At 36.4% G+C, this 21,538-nt stretch overlaps 1 non-coding gene across 1 annotated transcript; it reads right to left on the bottom strand.

The window, feature by feature from the left end:
* Window positions 1-7,933: 7,933 nt before the first annotated feature.
* On the bottom strand, window positions 7,934-8,096 carry LOC136396230 (U1 spliceosomal RNA). The gene has a single exon (XR_010749624.1). It is a non-coding gene; the product is annotated as a U1 spliceosomal RNA (small nuclear RNA).
* Window positions 8,097-21,538: the final 13,442 nt, after the last annotated feature.

Here is a 21,538-nt window from a genome sequence, read left to right as displayed (position 1 = left end):
TCAGGTTTAAGATGTCCAGGGGTTACTAGTACACAGAAAACCAGAAACAAAATAAGTAGATTCTAAAGACTTCTGAGGACCCACGTTGCTAAGAAAGCTATTATTATTACAGTTATTGCCAATCAGAAAGATGCCTGGAATATCAGAATCTAAAACTCAAGCTCAGCCCAAACAATGGTCTAAGTGTTCGCCATATATATCTAAAACTTTGTCCACAATTTAACTCACATTTTTTCCCGTGATCCAGCATTCTATCAGGCAGATGATCCTTAATAACCTCTCCTTTGCTTTCCCTTCTCAGAGGCATTTAAATGACATCAGATGTGTAGGGAGGAAGAGTCAAGGGTATAAACATGACATGATTCTTGGAGGGTTACACAATAGAATTCCATGAATACCATTAATTTTTGCAGTAGTTATTTATTAAGAGATGATTACATGCCAGACACTGTGAGAAATACTGGAGAGGGCTGACTTATGTCATTATGTCTTCGGGTTTTCTGTCTATAACCACGTGATCCATGTGAATGATTGCCAAGCATTTTGGGGTTGCCTCTCCTCTGTGTGAGATACCTCTTTGTGTCAGTGAGGCCCTGGGGTTTGGTGATGGCCCTCTACTACCTCTCTGTGACTCCAACAGCTATATTCTGACTCTGATCTTTTGACTACTCTTTGTGACACTGCTGGAGAAATGAGTTTGTAAAATTTGTATTTTTTGAGTTTGCTCACTTTTATTGTTAAAAAATGGCACTGGGCAGTCCCGTGTGTGCTTGCCTTCAGAGAAGGGCAGTTGATTGCATATTTCAGATTGCGTCCCTGCCTGGGAGGGGCCATTGTTTTGCTAATGTTTGCTGGAGGAGGAGACTTCATGGGCCCAGGTAGTTTTGCAGGGAGAGCTGAGAGAATGCAGAGTGCTGAGAAAGAAGGCAGTTTGGCAGAGGAGAAGAAAGAGTACAGAGGTGAAACCAGAGCTAAGGGGCTTTGTGAGCTCTGCTGAGACTGGTGGGGCCTTTGATTTCACAACTAGGAGGAACCAGAGAAGATTCTCCTGGTTGTGAAACCAGAGAATGCATCAGGATTTTGGGAGCCCTGAATGAAAGGAAGTGTTTTCCTTGCCTGTTTGCTCGTTGGCGGGTGCGAGACTTTAATAAACAGAATACCTTGCCATTTTTTGGCTCCACTGTTTCTTTACTGTCTGCCTGAATCCAATGTGAACCTGCATGGCCACGATGGTGGTGGTCACTGTCCTAACAGGCATCCTGGGTGTGTGGTTGATCTCTCCCTTTGGCATATAACTTTCTATCTCTCACATCACAACTTTAAGTTCAGGAAACTCACAGAGTTCTAAGAGTTGGCTGAATCTTACTGATTTTCTATCCAGTATCTAGGTCAGGCACAATTCATGATCACTGGTCTACTTTTTATGGTACCCATATTCTCTCACTCTTGGAACCTAATAAGAGTGTCTGAGAATTCTAACCTCCATCACATTATTATATATTGTAAGAGTTGCTTCTTAGCTATCACTCCCAAGGGTATTTCTAATTTTGGCTAAGATGCAGACACTAGAAAAGTGTTTCTATTACTCAGAGTTGAGTGTGTCAAGAAGTAGAAACCACAGCTTTCGGTGAGACAAAACAGATATAACTTAATAAGATACATAGAAAGAAAGAGGAAAAATGGAGTTACTCATGTTCTAGGAGATAAAATTCATAGTAGGGGGATAGTGAATGTGAAGAAAATGGTTTATTACTAGAAAAAGGATTTTAATTGAGAAAGTCAGGGTGGCACTGGATAGGGGTTTGGATACCACAAAACTAGGTGAGCCCAAACCCAGGGGTAATACAGGGGTAGGCATGCAGTCTGGCTCTCTTAAATAGGCCATTTAGAGTCATATTTTGTCTGTGGAGAGTGGGACTGGGTCCAGCTAAGGTCCCACCCATTGCCAAGAGCTTAAAGAGGCTGTGGAATGAGGAATTGATCAGTATTCTGAAGGGCAATATGGATGATCAAGAAGCCTCATGCTCAGACCTCATGATGTTGTCAGAGCCTTAGGGCTCATATTTGTCCAGTAATTGTATCTGTAAGAATCTGTTATTTCAGAGAGAATGGACTCTCAGTGCTAGCTTCAGTTCAACTTAATGTAAAGCCCACTATGTACTGAGATCATCAAAGTTCTCAGCTTGACATTTAAAACTCTCCATCTTTTGACCTTTCCTTTTTTTTTCCATGTTTAATTCTGAGTGTATGCCTCTATATACCTGTCTTCAGTCACAATCATCAACTCAGTCTTCCCCAAACATGGCTTTCAGTCAACTGATGCTAAGCCATTGCTCAAGCTATTCCCTTTACTTCGAGTGCCTCCTCCTACTTATGCCTGCTAAAGTTGTACATAATCTTTGTCTCAGATTAAATCACCCTCTAGGTATTCCCTAGATTTAATGCCCTCATTCACACTTGCACAACACTTTGAATATCTGTTATATAATGTGTCCCATTTTGTCTTATGCTAAAGTTATTTTACATATGTTACTGTTTTCCTTTCCAGTTTAGAAGTCCCATATGTTTTTGTTAAATATTTATAACATCATTATGCCTAGCAGCACAGCTTTGTATATAGAGACACTCCATAAAACCTATTGAACTCTCTAAAGTTGAGATAAATTACAAATATAATTTCATATTGAATATATAGAAGACTGAATGGATTTTCTTTTTTAATATCTTTTTAAAATTTTTTATTTATTCATTTTAAAGAGAAGAGAATGTGTGTGTGAGAGAGAGAGAGAGACAGAGAGAGAGAAGAGAGGAGGAACAGGAAGCATCAACTCCCATATGTGCCTTGACCAGGCAAGCCAAGGGTTTCAAACCAGTGACTTCAGTGTTCCAGGTTGACACTTTATCCACTGCACCACCATGATCAGGCTGAATAGATTTTTTACATTTAAAATACTGTCCGGTTTTTATTAACACATGACACAGTTTCCCTTAAGTCTTCAGGTTCTTTTTCTTGGTTCCATCTCTCTTTCTTACCACAGCCCTAGGCCTGTGTTTGGCTTTAGCCTTTCCTCCACTCTCTGGAGGGCTCAAGACACCCCTTTAACTGGGTTCTGGCTGAGCTGTGCTGGCAGCAGTCTGGCTCACTTCGCCAGCCCAGAAGGTGCCGCCACCCTCCCCACAGCCACTCCTGAGAATCCTGTTCCCTCTTTCTCCTCTCTGTTAATGCTATTAGACCTTTTGTTTCAAGATGATTTCTCTCTCTGTTTTCTTTTGGTCAATGTACTGTACAGTGCAAAAGCCAGGGTTGTATAATTGTTAAAAATATGAATTTTGGAGTTCTAATATCTGGGGTTAAATTCCAACTCTACCCTATTATGTATTATCTTGGGACAAATGCTTAATCCTGACAAAGTGACTTTGTCAGTGGTAGAATGAAAGTAATAACATATTAACAACTCACAGAGCTCTCCTGAGGTTTCAGCGAGATGTATGTCTACACCAATAAACAGCGCCTGGCACATAGTAAGCTACTGAAAAAAGTGGCTGTGCTACCAACCATTCTGATCTTTTTCTAGATGTTTTTTAAAGTATTGTACTTTTATTTGTATTATACCTTTTAAAATTTTTATTGTTATTAAGAGCCTTTTATTTCTTAAAATTTATATTGTTTTGTCTTTCAAAAATAAAGATTACTAAACAAATCACACACATTCTAAACAGAAAATAAGATATTTTTTGTATAAAGGGAGCTTTGATCAAATGGTGAATTTATAGTTCTTTCTAGTTCAGCTAATATCTTTATAATATATTCAATTTAAAAAACACTTTTTCATGTAGTATTTTCACCATATATATGAGGTAGGTAAAAAATGTACTTACTGTTGGTCCCATTTTATAGATAAGAAAATTGAGGCAAAGGGTTATACATCAGATCTTCTGACTCTTATTGCACCTTTTTAAATACTGTAGTTCTAATTAGTTAGATTAGATTGATTTTCTAGGCCAAGAGGAAGAGTCATGTTGGATTATTTGCATGGATTAGTGCCATGAAACAGATAAGTAATGAGGAAAAGGGTGCATAGCTTTAGCAGCACAGTCAACACAGTTCCTAGCCTCAAACTACAGAACAAGAGGAGGTTTCCCAAACCTCTAGGACGCTCCTCAGCAGTGTGTGTGCTGAAAGCGGACTGACCACACCATCTTGCCTCACCTGTGTTCCTCACATGGGGAATTCTTGCTGACTTATTCTGCTGCTATTTATGATGTATAATATCTTTTTAATACACTTTACCTTCAATGTCCCCTATCAGAGATACTAAATATATATTTGCAATATAAAGGCATCCCATTACCTTCCTCTGGGTAATCCCTATTCTTTTTTTTTTAATTTTACCAATATCTGAGGTTTCTCATTTATATTTTCACTTGGAAACTAGTGCCCTCACTGTGAAACTATTCTTTTGATTTTACACTAACTTTTATGAAGAAAGGTAATTTATTATTGTCTTCTCCAGTATAAAAGGACAGAGATATAAATTAGGCATTAAAAATAACCTGTTCTCAAAGCACACCAAAAAAACCAAATCATAAGCCTGTAACACACTTGGGTTAGTAAAGACAAGGCTCCTTATTTAAATCTCCTTTTGTTAAAAAACTTTCACAAATGTTAAATGAATAACTCTCTCAGCAGCTCTTTCAGATAAGCCCTTAGACACACATACTCCCACAATTTTTTAATCCAAAGCAGTACTAGAAACTCAGCAGCCAGCCTGTAGTCCTGTCCCTGTTTTATGCATCTCATCTCTAAATAAGGCTGAAGCGATGCAGAAGGTAATTGATAGAAGGGCTTGGTCAAGATCAGTAGAGGAAGAAAAGTCTAAAGAACAATATACAGGGCTGGAAGCTGACCCAGACCTGAATTTCCATCTTGTCTTACCCTTATAATTCCATTCCCAGATCCTGTTCCTATAACTGCATCCTTCTCTGTGGATTCTATTCTGCTGCAAGCATTCTACTCACATGGGCTATTAATGAGATCAAGAGAAAAAGACATGTAGCAGCAGCATAAGCTACAGAAAGGCAGGACCTGTGTTTTTCATCATTGCTTATCCCTTACTCCTGTGTATGTGTGTGTGCAAGTGCATACATGCCTCTTGTGTGCATTTCTCTCCCTTGGACTACATTTATTGTTTTATTTATTGTTTTTGTTTCTGACCTTTAACATTCCAATATTCATTCAATCAATGTCTATATACTAGTACCACACTCTGTGGGGAACAGTGCTGGTAACCAGGAATTCATATAAAATATAAGAAGAAAAAAATATGTAAGAATTTCATCTTCAATTTTCAAAGATCTATTAGACAGAAGGTTTCTCTTTATTTTTTAATTTTTAAATTTTATTTAGAAAATTAATTATAATAGGGTGACATTGATCAAAAAAAGTACATAGGTTTCAGGTAAACTTTTCTTTGACAGTTGAACAGTTGACTATGTTATATGCCCATCACCCAAAGTCAAATCACTTTCCATCAACTTATATTTGTCCCTCTTTATACCCTTCTGCCCACTTCTCCCTCCTCCCCACTTACCCATGTCTCCTTCCCCTTGGAAGCCACTTCACATTTATGTATGTCCATGAGTCTTGGTTTTATATCCCACCAATGTGTGAAAACATACAGTTCTTAGCTTTTCCTGATTTACTTATTTCACTTGTATAATGTTCTCAAGGTCCATCCATGTTGTCATAAATGTCACTATGTCATTGTGTCTTATGGCTGAGTAGAACTCCATCGTATGAATGTACCACATTTTTTTTTTTTGTATTTTTGTCGAAGTGAGAAGAGGGGAGGCAGACAGACTCCCACATGCATCTGACTGGGATCCACCCGGCATGCCCACCACGGGGTGATGCTTGGCAGCTCTGGAATATTGCTCCGCTGCAATGGGAACCACTCTACCACCTGAGGCAGAGGCCGGGCCAACTTTGCTCCAATGGAGCATGGGCTGTGGGAGGGGAATAGAGAGATAGAGAGAAAGGAGAGGGGGAGAGGTGGAGAAGCAGATGGGCACTTCTCCTGTGTGCTCTGGCCAGGAATCAAACCTGGGACTTCCACAGCCAGGCCAACGCTCTATTGCTGAGCAACCAGCAAAGGCCCCACATCTTCTTTATCCAGTTCTCTTTTGAATGACACTTTGGCTGTTTTCAAGTCTTGGCCACTGTGAACAATGCTGCGATGAACATGGGGTGCATGTGTCTTTATGTACCAATGTTTTTGATGTTTAAAGGTAGATACCTAGTAGGGGATTGCTGGGTCATATGGTAATTCTATTCTTTATTTTTTGAGGAACCACCAAACTTTCTTCTATAATGGTTGTACTAATTTGCATTCCTAACAGTAGTGAGTGAGAATTTTTTTCTCCACAGCCTCTCCAACACTTGCTATTACCTGTCTTGTTGATAATAGCCAATCTAACAGGTGTGAGGTGATATCTCATTGTAGTTTGATTTGCATTTCTGAAATAACTAGTGAAGATGACATTCGTTTTATATTTTTCTTGACCATTTATCTGTTCTCTTGGGAGAAGTGTCTGTTCAGGTCCTCTACCCATTTTTATATTGCATTGTTTGTTTGTTTGTTGTTGAGTTTTATGAGTTCTTTGTATATTTTGGATATTAGGCCCTTATCTGAGCTGTTGTTTGAAAATATCATCTCCCATTTAGTTGGCTGTCTGTTTGTTTTGTTGTCAGTTTCTTTTGCTGTACAGAAGGTTTTTAGTTTGATATAACCCCATTCATTAATTTTTGCCTTTATTTCCCTTGCCTTTGTGGTCAAATTCATAAATTGTTGGCTATGGTCAAGGCTCATAAACTTAGTACCTATGTTTTCTTTTTTTTTTTTTTGTAGTTTTCTGAAGCTGGAAACGGGGAGAGACAGTCAGACAGACTCCCGCATGTGCCCCACCGGGATCACCCGGCATGCCCACCAGGGGCGACGCTCTGCCCACCAGGGGGCAACGCTCCGCCCCTCCGGGGCACCGCTCTGCCGCGACCAGAGCCACTCTAGCGCCTGGGGCAGAGGCCAAGGAGCCATCCCCAGCGCCCGGGCCATCCTTGCTCCAATGGAGCCTTGGCTGTGGGAGGGGAAGAGAGAGACAGAGAGGAAGGAGGGGGGGGGTGGAGAAGCAAATGGGCGCCTCTCCCATGTGCCCTGGCTGGGAATTGAACCCAGGTCCCCCGCAGGCCAGGCCGACACTCTACTGCTGAGCCAACCGGCCAGGGCCAGTACCTATGTTTTCTTGTATGTAATTTATTGTTTCAGATCTTATATTTAGTTGTTTGATCCATTTTGAATTAATTTTTGTGCAGGGGGACAAACTGTAATCAAGTTTCATTCTTTTGCATGTGGCTTTCCAATTTTCCCAGCACCATTTATTGAAGAGGCTTTCTATTCTCCATTGTGTGTTTTTGGCTTCTTTGTTGAAGATGATTTGTCCATATATATGTGATTTTAGTTCTGGGCTCTGGATTCTGTTCCATTGGTCTGTATGTCTGTTTTTCTGCAAATACCATGATATTTTGAATATCATGGCTTAGGATATAATATGAGGTCAAGTAGTGTGATACTACAGCTTCATTCTTTTTCCTTAGGATTGCTTTTTTTATTTGTTTTTTTTTTTATGGTATCATATAAAGTTCTATTTCCTTAAAAAATAACATTGGGATTTTGATGGAGATTGTATTAAATTTGTATATTGCTTTGAGTAATATGACCATTTTAACTGGGTTAATTAATTCTTCCAATCCATGAACACAGGATATTTTTCTATTTCATTGTGTCTATTTCAATTTCTTTCAAAAATGTCTTATATTTTTTAGTATATTGGTCCTTCCCATCCTTTGTTAAGTTTATTCCTTAGTATTTTTTTTTTAACTAAGAATTCGCGAACGCAGTCCCCCATTACCACAAATTAGCAGTCGAGTTTCCCACATTTGGGGAAATCGCAGGGGTCAGCACATCCGGAGTGCAATGGATAAGCCTCGCCCTGGGAAAACCACCTTCGTGATCATGGTATCTCCCCTGCCAGTTAAGTATATTCCTTAGTATTTTATCTTTTTTGTTTGTTTGTTTTAAGTGTAAAAGAAATTTTTTTGAGTTCATTTTCTGATGTTCCATCATTGGTGTATAGGAAAGCAGTGGACTTTTTTATATTCATTTTGTATCCTGTGACTTTACTGTATTGGTTTATTATTTTTAATAGTTTTTTGGTGGAGTTTTGGGGATTTTCTCTATACAGGATCATGTCATCAGCAAAAAGTGAGGCCTTTACTTTTTCTTTCTTGATATGGATTCTTTTTATTTCTTTCTCTTGACTGATTGCTCTGGCTAAAACTTCCGGAACTATGTTGAATAAGTGTGAAGAGAGTAAGCAGCCTTGTCTTGTTTCTGATTTTAGAGGAAACACCTTTATTTTTCATCATTTAGTACAGTACTAGCTGATGGTTTGTCATATATGACCTTTATTATGTAGAGGTAATTTATTTCTATTCTGATTTTATTGGGTGTTTTAAAAATAAAGGGATGTATCTTATCAAATTTTTTTTCTGCATCTATTGAAAGATCATATAATTTTACTTCCTTTTTTTGTTGATGTGGTAATCGATTTCTGTATGTTGAATCTTTATGTTCCCAGAATAAATCCCACTTGATCATGATGGATTATTTTTTTAATATGTTGTTGTATTCTATTTGCTGAAGGTTTTACATTTCTATTCATTGGAGATATTGGTCTGTAGTTTTCTTATTTTGTGTTATCTTTGCCAAGTTTTGTATTGAGGGTTATGTTTGCCTCTTAAATGTGTTGAGCAGTATTGCTTCTTCTAATTTTTGGAAGACTTTGAGAAGGATAGGTACCAGATCTTCTTTGAATGTTTGGTAGAATTTACTAGTGTAGCCATCTGGTCCTGGACTTTTGCTTTTAGGGAGATTTTTGATAGTTTTTTTCACTTCTTCCCCATTTATAGGTCTATTTAGGTTTTCCAGTTGTACATGGAAGTCTAGGAAGATTGTATAGTTCTAGAAATTTATCCATTTCTTCTAGGTTGTTGAATTTGGTGGCATATACTCTTTCTTAATATTCTACTATGATCCTTTGTATATCTATGATATCTATGGTAATTTCTCTTTCATTTCTGAGTTTGTTTATACAAACCCTTTTCTTTTTTCTTAGTGAGTCTAGCCAGTGGTTTGTTGATTTATTGATCTTTTCAATGAAGCAGCTCTTTGTTGTATCAATTTTTTCTATAGTATTTTTGTTCCCATTTCATTTAGTTCTGCTCTAATTTTTACTCTTTCTTTTCTTTTGTTGACTTTGGGTTGCCTTTGTTCTTCTTTTTCTAGTACATTAAGATATGATATTAGGCTGTTTATTTGTGATCTCTCTTATTTCTTTATATGAGCCTGAAATGTTATAAACTTCCCTCATATTACTAATTTCACTACATCCTAGATTTTGAGATGACATGCTGTCATTTTCATTTGCCTGTATATGTCTTTTGATCATTGCTTTTATGCAATGACCCAGTCATTTTTTACAAGTATGTTGTTTAATTTTCACATTTTTGTGAATTTCTTTACTTCCTTTTTGCAGTTGAATTCTCATTTCAAAGCCTTATGATCATAAAATGTGCTTGGTATAATTTTGTTCTTCTTGAATATGTTGATGTTAGTTTTGTAGCCAAACATATGGTCTATCCTTGAGAATGTTCCATGCACACTGGAGCAGAATGCATAATTTGATGTTTTGGGGTAAAATGCCGTATAAATGTTTATTTTGTCTATTTGGTCCACAATTTCACTTGAGGCCTATATTTCTTTATTAACTTTCTGTTTGGATGATCTGTGAAAAGCTTCTATGGTATGTTGAAATCTCCAAATATGATCGAGTTTTTGTCTGCTTCTATTTTTATATTAGTTGGTATATGTCTTATATTTTTTGGTGCTTCCTAGTTTGATGCATATATATTAAGAAGTGTTATGTCTTTTTGATACAATGTCCTCTTTGTCATTATGAAATGTTTATCTTTGTCTCTGGTTACCTTATGTCTTGAAATTAGCATTTTTATATATGAGTATTGCTGTGCCTGCTTTTCTTTGGATAATATTTGTTTGGAGAATTGTTTTCCAAACTTTCACTTTAAATCTACTTTTGTCCTTGCAGCTTAGATGTGTCTCTTGAAGGCAGCATATGATTGGGTTTAGCTTTTTGATTCAATCTGCTTTTCTGTGCCTCTTTACTGATTATTTCCAATCATTTACATTTATGGTAATTATTGACACTTGAGGATTTCTTATAGCCATTTTATATATTGTGTTTCCTGAGAGCTGTCTGTCTTGTTTGATTCTTCTTCTTTTTGTTTCTGTCAGTTAATTTTGTTTGGTAGTATTCCATACTTCTCCTGTTTCTTCTTTTTAAGCTCTATTTTTCAGTAGTGGCTCTTTCGTGGGTGGTTACCATTAGGTTATTAAGAGAAAAATGTTTCTATGTACAAGAGTCCTTTGTCTTATGAGTGCTTCTGCACTCCATCCTCCTTTGCTACTGCAGATCTTGTTCCTCTCCCCTTTTATGTTATTGTTGTCACAGATTATCCTTGTTTTAATTGTGATCTTGTTGGAGCTTTTACTTGTAATTTTGATTTGCTTTGTTCTTTGTGTCTGTTTGAATAACCCCCTTGAGTATTCCCTGCAGTGGGTTTGTTTTTGTGGTGATAAATTCCCTCAGCTCCTGTACGTGTGCAAAAGTTTTTATTTCTCTTTCATATTTGAAGGATAACTTTGATGGATATGGTATTCTTGGTTGATAATTCCTCTCTTTTTGTGCTCTGAATGTTTGAGTCCATTCTCCTCTTGCTTATAGAGTTTCTGCTGAGAAGTCTGGTCATAACCTCATGTGCTCTCCTTTATATGTTATGGTCTTTTCCCTAGCTGCCTTTTTTTTTTTTTACAGAGACAGATAGAGAGTCAGAGAGAGAGAGAGTGAGAGAGAGAGAGAGATAGGGACAGACAGACAGGAATGGAGAGATGAGAAACATCAATCATTAGTTTTTTGTTGTGACACCTTAGTTTTTCATTGATTGCTTTCTCATATGTGCCTTGACCGTGGGGCTATAGCAGACAAGAGTAACCCCTTGCTCTAGCCAATGACCTTGGGTACAAGCTGGTGAGCTTTGCTCAAACCAGATGAGCCCATGCTCAAGCTGGCAACCTCGGGGTCTCAAACCTAGGTCCTCTGCATCCCAGTTTGATGCTCTATCCACTGCGCTACTGCCTGGTCTGGCCCCTAGCTGCCTTGAGGATTTTTTCTTTTTTATTGTTTTCTGTCAATTTTATTACATTGTGCCTTGGAGTATTTCTGTTTGGGTGGATGTAACTTGATGATCCGTTTGCTTTTTGGATTTGAGACTCTAACTGTTTCCATAGGCTTTATAAATTCTTATCAATTATTTGTTTGAATAGGCTCTCCATTTTTCTTTTTCTCTCTTTTCTTCTGATATACTTATTATTCTTATATTGTTCTTTCTCATGGTGTCTGGCAATTCTTGTAGAGCTCTGTCAATTTTTTATATTTGTGAGTCTTTCTCCTCTTCTCTCTCTAGCATTTCTAGTTACCTGTCTTTAATCTCACTGATTCTTTCCTCTGTTTGGCTTGTTCTATTAACTAAACTTGTTATCTCAGTATTCAAGTTATATATTGAGTTCTTCATCTCTGTTTTTAATGTTTCAATCTCCATTGTATCAAAAAGACATAACACTTCTTTATATATATATATATATATATATATATATATATATATATATATATATATGCAGTGAGGTATTTGTTTTGTTCATTATTTCTTTTCTGAGTCATTTATTTGCTTAATTGTGTTCTTGCATCTTGTTGAGTATTTTCAGAACTTCAATTTTGAATTCTCTATCATTTAACTCCAAGGCTTCTATGTGATTGAAATTTTTTTCTGGAGAGTTTTTATTTCCTTTCTGAACTATGTCTCCCCAATTATATAGCCATGGTATTCTATTTAATTTTCCTTGATGGCATTTGAGAATGGTATTGTTAAGAACCCTAACAAAAGAACAGCTTTAGTGCATTTGGTGCATAGATTTTCCACTGTGCTTGCATACCTGGCTGGGGTAACTTCACTGTGCTATAGTTGTTCAGTTTGTTGAAATTTCAAAGGAAGAGATTAGGATTATTTCTTATGTGGCAATTACTATGATGTCATGTATTGAGTAATGATTTTTCTCTTGGTGGACATTTTCAGGCATGCAAAAAATAGAAAAAAAGTTAAACATATTGATGTTCTTTTATGCGACTTCAAAATTATTAATAAATGTCAATCTTGTTACACATTTGTCTTTATTCACTACTTACCCACTCTCACAGCACACACCTACACAAAGGTGATTATAAAGTCAATCCTAGGTATTGTGCTATTTGAGCAGAACAGTTCTGATTTTCTTAGATGAAGAAAGATGAGGAAGCTCTCAATATTCCTTCTATTGGTGCTACAGCTACATCCCCTCTTATTCTTCAAGTGTTGCATTTTGGACACTGCAGAGGGCTGCTGAGAGAACCTTGGTCTGACCAGACTCGTAGAAAAGCCCACTTACCTTAATACTTTGATTGTCTGAGAACTCACACTTATCACAAATTACAAGGATAAGGCCATGACATCAGGCTTGGGTGTGGGGTGGGACAGAGCTAATCACTGTGCTGCTCTGTAGTATATATATATATATATATATGAGCCTACCAGGGTGGTGCAATGTGAGAAGCATTTTATCTTGATATAATAATTCTTCATTTAATCATTCCAAAGAAAGAACATAAATAGCTACCAAAGACCATCTCATAAAACAGGCTAAAATCCAATGTCTATTATACATGGTAAAGCATGGCTAGTTGCCCATGGATTCTTCTGAACTCCCTCCCAGCAATCTCCCAAGCCCCTTGGACCCAAGCTTGCCTAAAAATGTCAGGTCCTTCCTGACTTAAACTTTGAGCCAATTGCTATTGTGAGCTTTTTTCTTGCTCTGTCATTAGGAGTGTATATCAAGGATATTGCTTAGCTAAATGGTTCAACTTTTATGAGTATTACAAAACAAAAGGGCAGAACTTTGCCATCTTCATTCAGTTTTATAGCTCAGTGTAGACAGTACTTAATAAATAATAGAGACAATACTGCTCAAAATAGATCTTATTGCACAGAAAATGTGAAGATTGAGTTACAGTTTATTATGGATATTGTAATTCAATCATACTTCAGGTTTAGTTGTGGGAAATTGCTAGAAGTATAAAAAGAACAACTCTCTCCTTTTTCTTTACCAATTTTGAGAAGCATATACAATAAGCTAAGAATAAAATCTAAATTAATAAAAACACCCAAGGTATAATTTAGGAGAAACGAAAGCATGATTTTTTAGAGTAAACAAATTTTGGAATTTTTTTCCAGCGTGACAAGTAAAATTAAAAGCTATTTCTAGATGTTAACCTACAGTATATGTTTACCTGATAGCATAATATTTGGGTATTCATGATTATGTAAATATGCAGTTACCCTGTATAAAGGCTTTTAAATACCCTGGAGCATATCTTTTCATAGCTCTATTTCTTAGCCATGTGTCAACACTCCTCCGGAACCATCAAATCTGAATATGTGTGCTAAAAACTCAAACTCAGATCCTCCCACTATGGCTCCTCCCCTAACTTAGTCAAGATTGCTTGACTTCTGTCCTTTACTATCCTTTGCTTTCCTTTGATTTTAACCTATTATCCTTGTTACTCTGTCAAAAAGAACCCCATCTAGATGCTCCAAGGCATCTAGTCATAGCTTCAGTTCCTGACTTTACTTCTGCTTGACTTCCCTCATTGCCATAGTCAGACACATAATTATTTTCTTATGTCCTTTATGTTGCTTTTTCAGCATGTGACTGTTAATGGAGCAACCCAATTTTCATCAATAGCTGTTATTCTTTGTGGTCATTTCAGATTTATAGGTCATGTTTGCATATTTGTGAGTCTGTAAGGTGCAAAAATAAATTGAAGACTATTACTTTCATTGCTTTTGTATACCCAATCTTATAGGAATAATTTCCATTGCATATGGATTTTAAGATTTACAACTTTAGACAAGATGCATTTTATCTTGTTGCTTTACCATGTATAATAGACATTGGATTTTAGCCTGTTTTATGAGATGGTCTTTGGTAGCTATTTATGTTCTTTCTTTGGAATGATTAAATGAAGAATTATTATATCAAGATAAAATGCTTCTCACATTGCACCATCCTGTACCCCAAAGGTTTTGCTCTGTTGTGAATATGAAGCCTCAGCTTGGACTTCCTCCCATCATATATGAAAATACTAGCTAACTTTTTATATAGTCCTTATTATTGATCAGATACTCACTTAATCTTTTCAACAATGCAATAGGGAAAATGTTGTAAATTTTCCTCATTATATACATGGGAAAAGATGAGTGACAAGAAGGTTGATTCATGATTAATTGACCCAGTGTCATATGACTCATTAAGTGCTGAAGTCAAAATTCAAATAAGAACACTCGACACTAGCAACCATGATCTTGACTCCTCACTGGCCTGTGTCTGATGTGGTTGATGTAGCTTATGAAGTCATGTGAAGGCCAGACACCTGGTAGGCTCCGATATAAAGTGTGGTAAAGTTTACATCTTGCCTTAGAGAAAATGAACCAGGATACTTAATGGAGATGCCAAGGAAAGGGGAGTTTTAACTTTCTCATAATCTCTATCAATCTCTGCCTCTTTCAACCTATATCAAATAATATGCAATCCATGGGAAAAAATGTGCTTCCTATCAAATGTACCAACAAAAGAATTTCTAGTATTCCATTCCAACAGACTGCTGTCTGAGGCCCTGTTCTATAGAAATTCCAGAGCCCCTTCTGTTTGATTTATAACAGTTTCAAAGGTTACAAATGGTCTTACTACTCAAAAAAAATTGAATCTTTAAAACTTAAAATCTGACTGTTGGGACATTCTTGATTAATGGTTTTATAGAAGTCACATAAAAATCAGCTTCTAAAGGCTTAGCATCTTTAATTAATATTGAATTTAGTCACTTTTCTACTTCTTCATTTGTAGGGCAAAGTTTTAACTTCTGAGGAAAACTTCTAATAACATTTTGAGCCAGTTTCTTTGTGAAAAGTTGAAAGCCAAAATGGCAACAGCGTTAGATTATGATAAAAAAAAAATCCACAAATTTAATCATGGCTCCAACAAACACACTGGCATTCATCTCAGAAAAGGGAAACCTTCCTTAAAAGAGAGTTTAATATCACAACTTATGTTTACCTTGATTAATTGTTTCTTTGAAAACCCAAAGCAAAAAATATTAGCAAAATGCTCTTTCTTTGCCAGTTGCAGGTGGCAGGCTGGGTTCTCCAGGTATGGATATTAAACTTTCAGAGTATGCTTTCTGAGGCCCACAATCATTTGCTTTCAAATATCCAAATATTTTTAATGCATGCATTATTTATGAACTACCATATTTCACACAATTCTCAGGAACCTCACGTAAGCCTATGACTCATTGATTGATTTCACATCATGTCAAATATACTGCTCACAAAAATTAGGGGATATTTTAAAAATGAATATAAAGCAATAAAATATCCCCTAATTTTTGTGAGCAGTATATTACAATTAATATGTTTGTTTCATAGAATTCTATAAAAATATAGTTCTTTTTTGTGTAGTTTGCAATTGCAGATGTAGGATAATATTTTCATTTGTATGCAAAAGAGTGTGCTTTTATGTATACACGCACACACACACACACACACAGCCAACTTTCTGCATGTTTTTATGGTGGTATCACAATTTATGAACTTAAAAAAAATAAGCCCAGCAAGTGACTAGTTCTGTTTACTATAGCAAAGGCCACTTTCTTTTGCCTATTAAGTATTACTAGCATATCAAAATACAGTAAAAATATTACTAATGATTTCTGGCAGAAAACAAATGGGCACAATTAAAATTTATTATTTTTTTCTTTCATATCCCTTATCAATGAATAGCATCTGGTGCATTAGCATTTATAAGCAGAGTAGTCGTCATTAATAAAGTGAACCAATAAGAACATTGATAGTGGAAATGTCCACAGGTCCACTCTATTGAAGTTATTTATCCACATTAGCCAAGGCATTGATATCTACACACCTGATAAGCCACAACTGAAATCTGTTTTTTTTAAAATATAAAACAAATTGATAAAACATTCTACAGTATATTGAAACAATAACTAAAAGAATTGCAGCCCTCACAGGTTGGTTTAGTGGTACAGCATCTGCCTGGTATGTGGCTATGCTGTGTTCAATTCCTGGTCAGGGCACACAGGAGTAGCGCCCATCTGCTTCTCTACCCCTCCCACTCTTGGTTCTCTCTCTCTCTCTCCTTCTGCAGCTATGGCTTGATAGGAGCAAGTTGGCCCCAGCCCCAGGGCACTGAGGATGCTTCCATGGCCTGCCTGAGGTACTAAGAAAAACTTGGTTGCTGAGCAACAGAACAATACCAGAGATGGGCAGAGCATTGCTCATAATGGGCTTGCTGGGTTGATTCCTGTCAGGAAGTGTGTGGGAGTCTGTCTCTCTGCCTCCCTTCCTCTCAGTGAATAAAATAAGTAAGTAAGTAAGTAAATAAATAAATAGCATTCATTGGAAAAAAGGTAATTCATTGATAACATCAGCAATCCAAAGGGAAAAATAATGTCCATGTTGAATATTTCCTGTAGAAATCATAATCCTGTAAGTATCATGAAGGATGTACAGATGAAAACATTGCAATCTCTGGGCTCCTAAAAAATTCACATTCAAATTAATCACAGTGATCAATCTGAATAATCTTCTATTGACTTGAGGTCTTTACACAGGATCTTTTCTCTGCCCAGAACTGACTCATTTAAGGTATCGCTAAGGAGGTTTATTCCCCTATGACAGTGGTTGCATGCAATGTTACTTTTGCTGGAATTTTGTTATTCAGGCACTGGCTTGCTGGACATTAGCTTGACGATGCACTTTGCTTTCCTATAGCTGGGGGTCAGAGTTCCGCCCTCATGTTTTTTCTGTAGACTGCCCCTAGGCTCTGGTCTTTGGAGAGTTTTATTCTGTCTTCTTATGTGGGAAAAATAACTTCTTGATTGGGGTCTGAGATAAAAATGAATCATCCATTGGAAGAAATATATATTTCAGGACACTTCCATTGTAAAGTCATCCCACCCTCCTCCATCCCACCCAAGTCCCAGAGATTCAGTTAAATGTCCCTTTAACCAAAAGTTCCTTTTAACCATTACATGTCCACATCATGTAAGCTGTGCAAGGATCTGTGACTGCTTCCTAAATTCCTTATGCTAGAGTTCAGTTAAGAGCCATTCCATTGAACTAGGTCTATCTATTCACTTTTGGAAGAAGAAGTTATTAAACTTCCCCTCACTTTTTAAAATTTCAGATTAATTATGCACAATTCTCAAATCTAAAATAGCAATAAATACTTAAACTGGTGTTTTTACAAAAACAAAATTCTTGTAAACAGGATTATCTATCATAGCTATATATAAATTTTTATTTATGTTTGCTTATAGTGGTATACATCCATTCCCTAAAAGCCCCTGAAACATAAGTGGATTAAGTTTTAAATTGGCAAGTGTAATATGAAAGACCATTGCTAGGAAATATATATAAAATATAAACTCATTCATCTGAGTTTATTTTATTTATTTATTTATTTATTTATTTATTTATTATCTTCTTTTCCAAATGAGAGGAAGGGAGATAGAGAGACAGACTCCCGCATGCGTTTCAACTGAGATTCACCCAGCAACTCCTGAATGGGACTGATGCTCTGCCCATCTGGGGCAATGCTAACAACTGAGCTATATTTATTGCCTGAAACAGAGGCTCCATGGATCTATTTTCAGCACCTGCAGCTGATGTGCTGGAACCAATTGAGTCATAGCTGTGGGAGAGGAAGAGAGAGAGAGAGAGAGAGAGAGAGAGAGAGAGAGAGAGAGAGAGAAAGGATAGGGGTAGCAGTGGAGAAGCAGATGGTCATCTCTCCTGTGTGCCCTGACTGGGAATTGAACCCTGGACATCCACATGTCAGGCTGACATTCTACCATTGAGCCAAATGGCCAGGGTTCAGTTTATTTTAAAACATGGGATTTTGTTAAGAATGTTTTCAGAAAAAAATTTCTTTTTAAACAATGATATTTAAACATGCTGGTTAAGCATTCTAGCAAGTTAAAAACTTAGGAGCTTAAGAAGAGAAGTTGTAGTAGTGGTGATTTTTCTTTTGTAATCCATAAACAAAAGAAAAATGAACACTTACAAGTTTAACTGCCAAACCTTTTTCTGGATTTCTGGCTTAGTGGAGGTCAAACCACTGATTTATATTTCACAACATCTTTAGCCTTGACTCATAAATCTTAAGGTTCTCTAATTACTAGTGGTTAAAGATAGCTTTAGAGAGCCATTTTCTTAACGATGGAAAATTTTTCTGATAAATTAGGTGTCAAACTTGATGAAAGTTCTTTTATTATCATGGAAGGTAGGGCATCTAAATAAATGTGTTCATGGAGAAGTAAAAAGATCTGCATATCCACTCTGAGCATTTAGGGTTGATTTTTGAGTTAAAACCATTCTTGAAATGACAAGAGTACTTGAAAGTAAGCTTTATTTTACTTTTAAATCTCAAAATTAGGCACTGCTTCCACAAAGACACTACAGGCTCCCTGGTGAATAGACACAACAAGAGGAAGCAGGAAATTTTTGTGAGAAAGTAACCAATTGCCTGTATAATGTATTATTGTGACTGTTTGCTCCACATTTACTCATGCTTAAACAGCCACAGTTTGTTACTGCTTTGCATGCAGAAAGTCTGATCACTCCCCCAAAAATAAAAGAGGCAAAATAGATAATGGAAAAAAAATGCTGTGACTTTCCATGGCTATTTTATGATATTTTAAAAAATACCTATGAAAGTCTGTAATGGACTCCATGGTTAGAACTTCCCTCCCAAGAGTATAAGAGGCAACTGAAGCCACAATGCATCATCCATCAGAATTCTGTGAGGGCCCCAGAAATGTCTCTCAATTTGTTCCCTGTGTGGCTTTCAATATTTCTTGGTTTGACCTGGTCATTTTTATTTGCTGCCACCATAATGGGCTGTTCTTAGTTCTACTCCCTCTGACTTTCCAGCTCTTGTGATTGAATGACTTTTACCACAAACTCTTATTTTAGGATTTACTTTCTGTTCTTGCTTTCTATATCTATTTTCACTTCTTGCTTTGATTTTGGTGCTGAGTTAGGCTCAGTTTCACTCAGTTCCACACACCCTCCTCTGTTCCCAGTTACTGGGGTGTACACAGCACTACAATCGTGAAGGAAGATGGGATGCAATGTCCTGAGTGGGTAGGTAGGTCAGTTAAAAAAATTTTTTCTAATATTTTCAAAACACAAAAGGAAAAACACAATATTCCTTTTTCGTTTACAGATTCTTAAGGATCTCAAAAAATTTTCTATTTTCCTCCTAAGCAAGATTCCCTTCTAAGAATTATTAATGTAGGATGCTTTGACAAAGTAATATCTTAACTCATGTATTTACTAGTTGAAAATTAAAATTGGGTGTAGAGAAGAAACAATAAAAAACTTTGATATTAAATGAGTCATGAAGAAAGACCTTATTTCATTTTTAGCTTCTTTAAGCCAGAGTTCTTGTTTTCTAATTGATAGCTATTTGCTACATTTCTGTTTAAAAAAGTTGTCCTACTTGTTTTAAATTTGACAACATTTAAAAAAATTATAAGACATAATTTTGCCTTTATGGAGCTTATATTTCTTTGAAGAGACAAGATATAGACTAAATTATAAAATTTATTATAAAATATAACACAGAAATAAAATATAAGATTTAAATCAAATGTAAATAGCACAAAATTTGGTATCCTATACTCAATGTTTAGTTTTTCATAAGGCCAAATGCCAAGTAACACTCATTTTTTCTCCTTTCATTGTCATAAAATCAAGCCACTAATTTTATTTTAGCCTTTTGGGAGTGTAATGATTAAACTGTATATAAAGTGCTTATTATTGACTTTCAAAATTTGAATTAGTGAGTTGACTCAATTGCTTTCCAAATTTGGAATTTTTATGATTGTTTTAGGTGTGGGAATGACTAACACATAAATATAAAATCAACAACTATATATATTACATAGTTATTTTAATAATACTCATTATGTTATTTCACCTTTATTATGTCATCATAATAGAGAGATATTAGATACCACTTATAACTATGTAGTTTCCAGATAAGACCCAAAGAAGTCAGGTTTAGAGTTGTGAATAAAAAACAAAAATTAAAAAGGAGCTATAGAGGCCCTGGCTGGTTGGCTCAGTGGTAGAGCATCGGCCTGGCATGCAGGAGTCACGGGTTCGATTCCCGGCCAGGGCACACAGGAGAAGCACCCATCTGCTTCTCCACCCCTCCCCCTCTCCTTCCTCTCTGTCTCTCTCTTCCCCTCCCGCAGCCAAGGCTCCATTGGAGCAAAGTTGACCCGGGCACTGAGGATGGCTCCATGGCCTCTGCCTCAGGCTCTAGAATGGCCCTGGTTGCAACAGAGCAATGCCCCAAATGGGCAGAGCATCGCCCCCTGGTGGGCATGCTGGGTGGATCCCTGTCGGGTGCATGCAGGAGTCTGTCTGACTGCCTCCCTGTTTCCAACTTCAGAAAAATACAAAAAAAAAAAAAAAAAAAAAAAAAAAAAAAAGGAGCTATAGAACATGAAGTATCCTGGTCAGGAAAATGATGTCATTGTAATCTCAAGAGTTAGGAAGTTGAACTAGATCATCAAGGTTTTTGGCAACAAATTGATTTTATGACTCTTAGGGAGAATGAAGAATGGAGATATGTCAGCAGATACAAGGGGACCTCAAGGGAAAGCGGGCATTGATGTCATAGGAGGCTGGTCCTGCTCATTTCACTACACATCATTGTGTGTACTTGTCACGGATCATAATAATGAAAATGAATTCATTTAGAAAACAATTCTCTGTATTTCTTTATGGACAGATTATAAAAGTTCATCTAAGGAACAGCATTTTAAATAAGTCACTTAAAATTACAACATTGTTAGAAGTAAGAATATCTTATCTACCAAACAAGTTTGCCTTTGAATAAAACCAAAATATTTTCTAAAACAAGAATTGGTTTAGCCATCTCATTTTTAGTATCCCTTGCTATATTTCTTCTTTTTTTTTTTGTTAAAGAAAGTCAGAACCTTTTCAAGTAATAGGTTAGAATGTGTTTTGATTTGTCCTCTCCCCTGCCTTCCTAATACATAGGAAATATGAAAGATTTTATATGTAGTAATACTAATATCTATTCATTTCACCTTGTGTCAAATGTATTCATGACTCTGCAGCACAAAAATTGCATATAAATTA

The sequence above is a fragment of the Saccopteryx leptura genome, chromosome 2, assembly GCF_036850995.1.
Source record: "Saccopteryx leptura isolate mSacLep1 chromosome 2, mSacLep1_pri_phased_curated, whole genome shotgun sequence".
Lineage (NCBI taxonomy): Eukaryota > Metazoa > Chordata > Mammalia > Chiroptera > Emballonuridae > Saccopteryx > Saccopteryx leptura.
Note: the sequence above shows the minus strand (reverse complement) of the source record. Positions and strands in the feature narration are given on the sequence as shown.